Here is an 11,646-nt window from a genome sequence, read left to right as displayed (position 1 = left end):
AGTGAAATACGGAACCGTTCCGTATTTTATCTAACTGGTGGCATCCCTAAGTCTAAATATTGCTGTTACATTTCACAACCGTCAATGTTATGTCATAATTATGTAAAATTCTGGCAAATTAATGATTGTCTTTGTTAGGAAGAAATGGAATTCCACAGTTCGCCATGAGCCAGGCAGCCCAAACTGCTGCATATACTGACTCTGTGACACAATTTCCCTAGTTAAAAGAAATTCATGTCAGCAGGCAATATTAACTAAACATGCAGGTTTAAAAAATATATACTTGTGTATTGATTTAAAAAAAGGCATTGATGTTTATGGTACACATTGGTGCAACGACAGTGCTTTTTTCGCAAATGCGCTTGTTAAATCATCACCCATTTGGCGAAAAGGCTATGATTCGATGATAAATTAACAGGCACTGTATCAATTATATGCAACGCAGGACAAGCTGGATAAGCTAGTAATGTCAACTATGTGTAGTTAACTAGTGATTATGTTAAGATTGATTGTTTTTTATAAGATCAGTTTAATGATAGCTAATAACTTACCATGGCTCCTTGCTGCACTCGCGTAACAGGTAGTCAGCCTACCATGCAGTGTCCTCGTGGAGTGCAATGTAATCGGCCATAATCGGTGTCCAAAAATGCCCATTACCGATTGCTATGAAAACTTGAAATCGGCCCTAATTAATCTGCCATTCCAATTAATCGGTTGACCTATAGTCCATATGCTTCCCAGCCGAAACAGTTCGGAAGAGTTTGTGCATATATTATGACATTTTGTGATGTTTTTGTTAGTTTTGGACTTCGTTAAGGGTTTTGTCAGCTGTTCGTGCAAACATTTTTTTTCTCAAGGCCAGCCAAAGTTCAGGAGCCGAAATCTATGCCCCTTTGTTGGTGATTGGTCAACAATAGGGATTCTCCAATAAAGTCTGTCGTCATTCAACGAGAGACGACTCGTTTTCATACACATTTTTTTCATTGAGAAATACAGCACCAAACATCTTAGCTGTAAAATTGAGCGACTAATATCGCCTCTGCAAAAACGTAAAAATTAATGACTGATTTCTTGAGTTATCTTAGACTAATTGTGACTATTTTGAGGACGTGTGAGACTGGCTACAGTGTCTCAAAATGGACCAACAGTACGATTGCCAATTCTTCAAAGCTATATTAGCATACAAGTTACACAGAACTAGAGGAGGAATGTTCATTAGTACATGGACAGAAAATAACACCATAAAGGTTATGAAAAAGACCTTGAGTGTCTGCAGTTATAACAAATAACATTATATACATTTGCTCTATACAGACACTGTTACGTACACCTCTAGGAAGAGGGAACGGAACACCCTGCTACAACTCAACTCCCTGTGGAGTGAAAGAGGTATGGGACTGTAGGTGCGAGTAAGGATGACAAAGGCAGAGAATGTATTCCTTCACACGGTAAATTTGGGGAAAAGGGCCTGGACGGAAGCAAAGCAAAGAAAGTAAATGTCAAAGCCCCCTCTCCTACCTTACCTGCCTACCCATTACTTACATAACCTACCCTCTCCTACCTTACCTGCCTACCCACTACTTACCTAACCTACCCTCTCCTACCTTACCTGCCTACCCACTACTTACCTAACCTACCCTCTCCTACCTTACCTGCCTACCCACTACTTACCTAACCTACCCTCTCCTACCTTACCTGCCTACCCACTACTTACCTAACCTACCCTCTCCTACCTTACCTGCCTACCCACTACTTACCTAACCTACCCTCTCCTACCTTACCTGCCTAGTGTGCATAGACAGCAAACTACTACGAGTTATGTATGCCTGCAGGCCTCTTGCCTATGCACTCCCTAGGTGCCTTCCCCTTCCCCCCTGGGAACAAATGGAAAAGAATAATACAAACTGTAAGTAATCAATTTCAAGAATCAAAACCACTGCATCCTATTGGCACACGCATACCTCAGAAGTAGCGGCTACACAATACTTAACAAAAAAACTCTGAGCAACAACTAACACATAATTTACCCATCAGCTCTCTCTCGCTCAGCAGAACAATGGCAGGGTTTTTGTAAACATTGTGTAACAACCCTGGGTTTATAAGCACAAATATCTCAAGCATGCTTTTGGGGCACAGTCGATAGCGCGCTGGACTTATGGCCAGATGGTCAAGGGTTCGAGACCTGCTCCCTGAAGTATAATCTAAAATAAGGACGCGCGACAACGAGGTTCTAGCTCCAGAATGTTTATTAACCTAACCCTCGCATGTCCTACATAGGTACGGATACCCCCAAGGGACATCCTACTACATCTTCCCCTCTCCCATGAACAAGAACTCAACATGAATAACCACTGAAGCATAACTGAAATGCAATTTGGAAACCAGTATTATTTGCTGGGTATGGTCCCCAACAGTATGTTTTCTCTTCACGTAACATCAGCCACTCTGGTGGCCACTCTGGTGGCTTCAAATCCCTTTTTGGGCGCGCTTCTGGCTCTGTGAGCATTCTCTCTCCTTCACCCTCTTTTTGTGCATTTTCTGTGGCCTCAGTCTGTGTGGCTGGTAGATCTGGAAGAGCTCTGAGGTGTGTTTTGTTCCTTCGTACCTCTTCTGAGCCTGTGTCCACCACATAGGAGCGTGGGGCATCCGCTTTCCTCAGCACTATTGCTGGTGTCTTTGAGTTTGTAATCCACTCCTTAGCACGGTGTCTCCGATTAAAGTCTCCAGTTTGCGTTTGTTTCAGACGTTTGTCCCTTTCAGCAAAGGCCTTCCAGGTAGGCCATCGGGGTTTAAGCTGAGCCGGCGAGACAGGCAATGGGGAAGGCAGGCTCCTGCCCATCAGGAGCTCGGCAGGCGCCGGCCCATGATGCAGTGGTGTAACTCTGTAAGCTAACAGAGCCCTGTATGGATCCTTGTTCTTTTTCAGCAGTCCCTTGACTGTTTTCACAGCTCTCTCTGCCTCACCATTACTCTGTGCATGGTAGGGGCTACTGGTCACATGTATGAAGTCATATTCTGCGGCAAAAGCAGAAAAGGAGCTTGCAGAGAACTGGGGAGCGCTATCTGTAACCAGGACCTCAGCGACCCCTTGCCTGGAAAAAATAGACTTTAATCCATTGATAACACCAGCTGATGTGGTTATGGGTGTCTTTGCTATTTCAATGTATCTTGAGTAGTAATCTACCACTAGCAGATAAGTGTCATTTTTCCAATAGAACATATCCGCCCCTACCTTTTGCCATGGCCGTTTTGGCAGCTCTGTTGCCATCATTGGCTCCGGATGACAAGGTTGACATTTTGTACAGACCTCACACTGGGTCACTAGCTTGGCAATCTGAGTACTCAGACCAAGCCACCACACTGACTGTTGAGCCCTCAGTCTGCATTTGGTTATCCCCATGTGTCCATCATGCACTCTGTCTAGCATTTCTGGTTGTAGAGTCTCTGGGATAACTATCCGTTGTCCTTTCATGAGAAGGTCTCCATTACAGTGGAAGTCACTTTGGTGCACCCAATAGGGCTTCAGCAGTTGAGGCAGTTCCTCCTGCCTGGGCCATCCCTTTTTGCACTGCTGCACTATCTGTTGGCAGATGTGGTCTCGTTGTTGCTCCTCTGCAATCTGCTGCAGTTTGGTCTGAGATGCAGGTAGACTGTCCCTTATTGCATTAATGGACACCTGTACCTCACCCTCTAGACATTGCTCCTCCTCTGATAATGGACGTTTAATTGGGGCCCTGGAGAGTGCATCTGCTGTGATCAGTGCCTTCCCTGGCACATACACCATCTTGTAGGTGAACCTCAGTAATCTGAGGCGGAAGCGCAGAACTCTGGGAGGCAAGTCGTCCAGTGCTTTTGTCCCTAACAGAGCCAACAGTGGTTTGTGGTCAGTCTCTGCTGTAAACTGCAGGCTAATAAGGTATTGGCTGAGCCTTTCACATGCCCATGTGATAGCCAACGCCTCCTTCTCCACTTGAGCATATCTTTGCTCTGTGTCGGATAAGCTTCGGGAGATGTATGCTATTGTCGCCACTCCATGTTATCCTGCATCTGTGTGAGGACCGCCCCTAGCCCAAAGGATGATGCATCTGCTGATACTTTTGTCTTAGCGTGGGGACGGTACTGGGCCAGCACTCTCTGTGAGGCCAGATCTCCTTTGATTTTGTCAAACGCTACCTGTTGCATGTGAACCCATGACCAGTCATTCTCTTTGGCTAGTAAGTCTCTCAGAGGTTTGGTTGTATCTGAGAACTGTGGGAGGAACTTACCCACATACGTGGCCATGCCTAAGAAGGTCCTGACTTCAGCCACATTCTGGGGTCTGGGCATATCTTTGATGGCGCTGATCTTCTCTGGGTCCAGCTCTATTCCAGCTGCACTGATTTTGTGTCCCAAGAACAAGACCTCTGATTGTGCAAAAGTGCATTTTTCATTGGGTGTCAGGCCAGTCTCCTGGAGTCGGGTCAGAACTGCTGTGAGCCTTACATCATGTTCTGCTCTGTCCCTTCTGCACACGAGCACACCGTTCGCGTGGACTATGACGCCCCTCAGCCCATCCAACAACTGGGACATGCGTCTTTGGAAATGCTCAGGACCGGAAGCGATTCCAAATGGCAAAACATTAAAACAGTAATGGCCAAACGGTGTTATAAACGTTGTGAGTGCCCTACTCTCTGATGACAGCGGTATCTGCCAGAAACCTGAGCGGGCATCCAGCTTTATGAAGACTTGTGAGCCATCCAACTGAGCCAGTGACTGTTACACTGATGGTAAGATGTGTCTCTCTCTGCAGAGTGCCTCATTCAATTTAGTTATGTCCACACGTCCTTATTTCCCCATTGGCTTTTGGGACCACCACCATCCCTGCACACCAGTCTGTGGGACTCTCTATTTTAGACACCGCCCCAATGTCTTCCATCCTCCCCAACTCTTCCTTTACTCTGGCCAATAAATGGATAGGCACCCGACGGGGGGTGGTAAGGGCATAGGGGACAGCATCCTCTTTCAGGCGGATTTTGTAGTCACCTTCTACCCTTCCTAGACCAGAAAACACTTTTGGGAATTTCATTTTGAAAACCTCACCTGGGTCCTCCAGTTCGCTCACTCTCTCAATGAGTTGCAATGCTTCAATTGCTGGCAGCCCCAGCAACGGTCTGGCTAGAAAGTCAATGACGAAGACAGGCTGGATGGCACTTTTGTCTTTACTCTCCAGTTTAATCACCAAGTGCCCTACCACTGGTAAAATCTTATTGCTGGACCCGTACAGTTTTTTGTTTGTAGAGAGCAAAGGGCCATCTCTGCTATAGCTATACAGCCTAGTTGGGATAGCTGTCACTGCTGCCCCAGTGTCTAGTTTAAATGACACAACCTCCCCATTGAGTTTAATGTCTGAATGCCAGCCAGTATTGTTTCCCTTTACTTCTCGCAGAAAGATGCTACCCTGCTGTACCTCCTCTGAAGCCTCATGCATTTGCTTTAATCGACAGACAGCTGAAAAGTGTCCTCTCCTGTGACATTTCCTGCATTCCGCATCCTTTGCTGGGCAATCTTTCCATCTGTGGAAAGGGGATTTCCCATATTTGAGACAAACACTTGAATTAGCTACTGGTGCTGTCTGTGATTGTTTTCTCCACGTCTGTCTCTGTTCTGTGTTCCCCTCTGTTTTTTTTTAGCTCTGTATGAAAATGCATGTATTTCCCCACTCTCTTCGTTCTGCAAGGAGCTGCTGTCGCGCAGTATCGTCTGCTGCCTTTTTACTGTCTCACTCTGCCTATCCTGGTTTATAGCTTTGGACAAGGTAAGCTGGGAATCCAACTGTAACTTTTCAGAAAGTGATACATTTCTTATTCCGACTACAATCCGATCTCGGATCAGCTTGTTATGGCGAGTGAATGAGGACCCAAAAGCGAACTAACTTAAACAGAGCTTCTTTAATAACCAAACTTAGGTAGGCTCAGATAGACCGGCAGATTCCGACAGGACAGGACAAGGTTACAGCAAACATGACGATAGTCTGGCTCAGGCATGAAACACAAACAAACAAGAATCCGACAAGGACAGGAGCAGAAACAGAGAGAGATATAGGGACCTAATCAGAGGGAAACAGGGAACAGGTGGGGAACGGGTAGTTAGAGGAGACAAGGGACAGCTGGGGGAAAGCGGGGGAGAAAAGGTAACATAACAACGACCAGCAGAGGGAGACAGGGTGAAGGGAAAGGACAGAGACAAGACACAACATGACAGTACCCCCCCACTCACCGAGCGCCTCCTGGCGCACTCGAGGAGGAAACCTGGCGGCAACGGAGGAAATCCTCGATCAGCGCACGGTCCAGCACGTCCCGAGAGGGAACCCAACTCCTCTCCTCAGGACCGTACCCCTCCCAATCGACAAGGTACTGGTGACCACGGCCCCGTGGACGCATGTCCAAAATCCTGCGGACCCTGTAGATGGGTGCGCCCTCGACAAGGATGGGGGGGGGGGGGGGGGAAGACGAGCGGGGGCGCGAAGAACGGGCTTAATACAGGAGACATGGAAGACCGGGTGGACGCGACGAAGGTATCGCGGAAGAAGAAGTCGAACTGCGACAGGATTAATGACCCGAGAAATACGGAACGGACCAATGAACCGCGGGGTCAACTTGCGAGAAGCCGTCTTAAGGGGAAGGTTCTGAGTGGAGAGCCAAACTCTCTGACCGCGACAATATCTAGGACTCTTAGTTCTACGCTTATTAGCAGCCCTCACAGTCTGCGTCCTATAACGGCAAAGTGCAGACCTGACCCTCTTCCAGGTGCGCTCGCAACGTTGGACAAAAGCCTGAGCGGAGGGGACGCTGGACTCGGCGAACTGAGATGAGAACAGCGGAGGCTGGTACCCGAGGCTACTCTGAAAAGGAGATAGCCCGGTCGCAGACGAAGGAAGCGAGTTGTGGGCGTATTCTGCCCAGGGGAGCTGTTCTGACCAAGACGCAGGGTTGCGAAAAGAAAGACTGCGTAAGATGCGACCAATAGTCTGATTGGCCCGTTCTGCTTGACCGTTAGACTGGGGGTGAAAGCCGGAAGAGAGACTGACGGAAGCCCCAATCAAACGGCAAAACTCCCTCCAAAATTGAGACGTGAATTGCGGACCTCTGTCCGAAACGACGTCTGACGGAAGGCCATGAATTCTGAAAACATTCTCGATGATGATTTGTGCCGTCTCTTTAGCAGAAGGAAGCTTAGCAAGGGGAATGAAATGGGCCGCCTTAGAGAACCTATCGACAACCGTAAGAATAACAGTCTTCCCCGCTGACGAAGGCAGTCCGGTGACAAAATCTAAGGCGATGTGAGACCACGGTCGAGAGGGAATAGGAAGCGGCCTGAGACGGCCGGCAGGAGGAGAGTTACCGGACTTAGTCTGCGCGCAGACCGAACAAGCAGCCACGAAACGACGCGTGTCATGCTCCCGGGTGGGCCACCAAAAACGCTGGCGAATGGAAGCAAGCGTACCCCGAACGCCAGGGTGGCCGGCTAACTTGGCAGAGTGAGCCCACTGAAGAACGGCCAGACGAGTAGGAACGGGAACGAAAAGAAGGTTCCTAGGACAAGCGCGCGGCGACGGAGTGTGAGTGAGCGCTTGTTTTACCTGCCTCTCAATTCCCCAGACAGTCAACCCGACAACACGCCCCTCAGGGAGAATCCCCTCGGGGTCAGTGGAGGCTACTGAAGAACTGAAGAGACGAGACAAAGCATCAGGCTTGGTGTTCTTAGAGCCCGGACGATAAGAAATCACGAACTCGAAACGAGCGAAAAACAGCGCCCAACGCGCCTGACGCGCATTAAGTCGTTTGGCAGAACGGATGTACTCAAGGTTCCTATGGTCAGTCCAAACGACAAAAGGAACGGTCGCCCCCTCCAACCACTGTCGCCATTCGCCTAGGGCTAACCGGATGGCGAGCAGTTCGCGGTTACCCACATCATAGTTACGTTCCGACGGCGACAGGCGATGAGAAAAATACGCGCATGGGTGGACCTTGTCGTCAGAGAGGGAGCGCTGAGAAAGAATGGCTCCCACGCCCACCTCTGACGCGTCAACCTCGACAACGAACTGTCTAGAGACGTCAGGTGTAACAAGGATAGGAGCGGATGTAAAACGATTCTTGAGGAGATCAAAAGCTCCCTGGGCGGAAACGGACCACTTAAAGCACGTCTTGACAGAAGTAAGGGCTGTGAGAGGAGCGGCCACCTGACCGAAATTACGGATGAAACGACGATAGAAGTTCGCGAAGCCGAGAAAGCGCTGCAGCTCGACGCGTGACTTAGGGACGGGCCAATCAATGACAGCTTGGACTTTAGCGGGATCCATCTTAATGCCTTCAGCGGAAATAACAGAACCGAGAAATGTGACGGAGGAGGCATGAAAAGTGCACTTCTCAGCCTTCACAAAAAGACAATTCTCTAAAAGGCGCTGGAGGACACGTCGAACGTGCTGAACATGAATCTGGAGTGACGGTGAAAAAATCAGGATATCGTCAAGGTAAACGAAAACAAAGATGTTCAGCATGTCTCTCAGGACATCATTGACTAATGCCTGAAAGACAGCTGGAGCGTTAGCGAGGCCGAAAGGAAGAACCCGGTATTCAAAGTGCCCTAACGGAGTGTTAAACGCCGTCTTCCACTCGTCCCCCTCCCTGATGCGCACGAGATGGTAAGCGTTACGAAGGTCCAACTTAGTGAAAAACCTGGCTCCCTGCAGGATCTCGAAGGCTGAAGACATAAGAGGAAGCGGATAACGATTCTTAACTGTTATGTCATTCAGCCCTCGATAATCTATGCAGGGGCGCAGAGACCCGTCCTTCTTCTTGACAAAAAAAAACCCCGCTCCGGCGGGAGAGGAGGAGGGGACTATGGTACCGGCGTCAAGAGCTACAGACAAATAATCCTCGAGAGCCTTACGTTCGGGAGCCGACAGAGAGTATAGTCTACCCCGGGGGGGAGTGGTTCCCGGAAGGAGATCAATACTACAATCATACGACCGGTGTGGAGGAAGAGAGGTGGCCCTGGACCGACTGAACACCGTGCGCAGATCGTGATATTCCTCCGGCACCCCTGTCAAATCACCAGGCTCCTCCTGTGAAGAAGAGACAGAGGAAACAGGAGGGATAGCAGACATTAAACATTTCACATGACAAGAGACGTTCCAGGAGAGGATAGAATTACTAGACCAATTAATGGAAGGATTATGACAAACTAGCCAGGGATGGCCCAAAACAACAGGTGTAAAAGGTGAACGAAAAATCAAAAAAGAAATGGTTTCGCTATGATTACCAGAAACAGTGAGGGTTAAAGGTAGCGTCTCACGCTGAATCCTGGGGAGAGGACTACCATCCAGGGCGAACAAGGCCGTGGACTCCCTTAACTGTCTGAGAGGAATGTCATGTTCCCGAGCCCAGGTCTCGTCCATAAAACAGCCCTCCGCCCCAGAGTCTATTAAGGCACTGCAGGAAGCTGACGAACCGGTCCAGCGTAGATGGACCGACAAGGTAGTGCAGGATCTTGAAGGAGAGACAGGAGTAGTAGCGCTCACCAGTAGCCCTCCGCTTACTGATGAGCTCTGGCTTTTACTGGACATGAAGTGACAAAATGACCAGCAGAACCGCAATAGAGACAGAGGCGGTTGGTGATTCTCCGTTCCCTCTCCTTAGTCGAGATGCGGATACCTCCCAGCTGCATAGGCTCAGCTCCCGAGCCGGCAGAGGAAGATGGTAGTGATGCGGAGAGGGGAGCAACGGAGAACGCGAGCTCCTTTCCACGAGCTCGGTGACGCAGATCAACCCGTCGCTCAATGCGAATAGCGAGTTCAATCAGGGAATCCACGCTGGAAGGGACCTCCCGGGAGAGAATCTCATCCTTTACCTCTGCGCGGAGACCCTCCAGAAAACGAGCGAGCAAAGCCGGCTCGTTCCAGCCACTGGAGGCAGCAAGAGTGCGAAACTCAATAGAGTAGTCTGTTATGGATCGATTACCTTGACATAGGGAAGACAGGGCCCTGGAAGCCTCCTCCCCAAAAACAGATCGATCAAAAACCCGTATCATCTCCTCCTTAAAGTCCTGATACTGGTTAGTACACTCAGCCCTTGCCTCCCAGATTGCCGTGCCCCACTCACGAGCCCGTCCAATAAGGAGAGATATGACGTAGGCGACACGAGCAGTGCTCCTGGAGTAAGTGTTGGGCTGGAGAGAAAACACAATATCACACTGGGTGAGGAACGAGCGGCATTCAGTGGGCTCCCCAGAGTAACACGGCGGGTTATTGATTCTGGGCTCCGGAGATTCGAAAGCCCTGGAAGTGGCCGGTGGATCGAGGCGGAGATGGTGAACCTGTTCTGTGAGGTTGGAGACTTGGGTGGCCAGGGTCTCAACGGCATGTCGAGCAGCAGACACTTCCTGCTCGTGTCTGCCTAGCATCGCTCCCTGGATTCCGACGGCTGAGTGGAGAGGATCCGAAGTCGCTGGGTCCATTCTTGGTCGGATTCTTCTGTTATGGCGAGTGAATGAGGACCCAAAAGCGAACTAACTTAAACAGAGCTTCTTTAATAACCAAACTTAGGTAGGCTCAGATAGACCGGCAGATTCCGACAGGACAGGACAAGGTTACAGCAAACATGACGATAGTCTGGCTCAGGCATGAAACACAAACAAACAAGAATCCGACAAGGACAGGAGCAGAAACAGAGAGAGATATAGGGACCTAATCAGAGGGAAACAGGGAACAGGTGGGGAACGGGTAGTTAGAGGAGACAAGGGACAGCTGGGGGAAAGCGGGGGAGAAAAGGTAACATAACAACGACCAGCAGAGGGAGACAGGGTGAAGGGAAAGGACAGAGACAAGACACAACATGACACAGCTTTTCCCTGAGCGCACCAAACTGACAATGTTCTGCTAGTTTGTGAACAGCTGTGATAAAACTGTCGGTGGTTTCACCCTGCTCCTGTTTGCGCATATTAAACCTAGCTCTCTCAAAAATAATGTTGTGTCTCCCTACAAAATGCGTTTCAAAACAGTCTTTAACGGCACTGTAGTTAAGTTTCTCTTCCTCAGTCAACGTTGAAGCGTTTAATATATCCTCGGCTTCATCAGTGTATTAACTTGAAATGCCTAATTTTTCACGTTTAAGCCTGATGCTACCCTGTACCTTTCAAAGCGCCTGATCCATTTCGGCCAATTTTGAATGTCCATACAAACAAAATTCTCAGGGTGACTAATGCGAAATCCGTCAGCACTAGCCACTGTCCTGTCCGTGTTTGCGCCAGAGCCCGTTGAACTTGGAGTCGCAAACCCTGAAATCCCGCCAGCTTCTTCCTCTTGCAACATGTTGCTTAGCAGTAACTTAGTCCTTGCTCGTTAGCTAGCAAAATAATGATATGCGCTGTTTTATCTCCAACACTGTGCCCTCCCTGCTTTGAAACAGCCTGAATGTATGATTTACTTGGTACTTCCTTCACATATATGTGAATTTTAAAACCACTTCTGACACCATGTAGTATGATCTAAAATAAGGACGCGCGACAACGAGGTTCTAGCTCCAGACTGTTTATTAACCTAACCCTCGCATGTCCTACATAGGTACGGATACCCCCAAGGGACATCCTACTACACTCCCTGCCCGTTTC

The sequence above is a fragment of the Oncorhynchus mykiss genome, chromosome Y, assembly GCF_013265735.2.
Source record: "Oncorhynchus mykiss isolate Arlee chromosome Y, USDA_OmykA_1.1, whole genome shotgun sequence".
NCBI classification, from domain to species: Eukaryota; Metazoa; Chordata; class Actinopteri; order Salmoniformes; family Salmonidae; genus Oncorhynchus; species Oncorhynchus mykiss.
Note: the sequence above shows the minus strand (reverse complement) of the source record.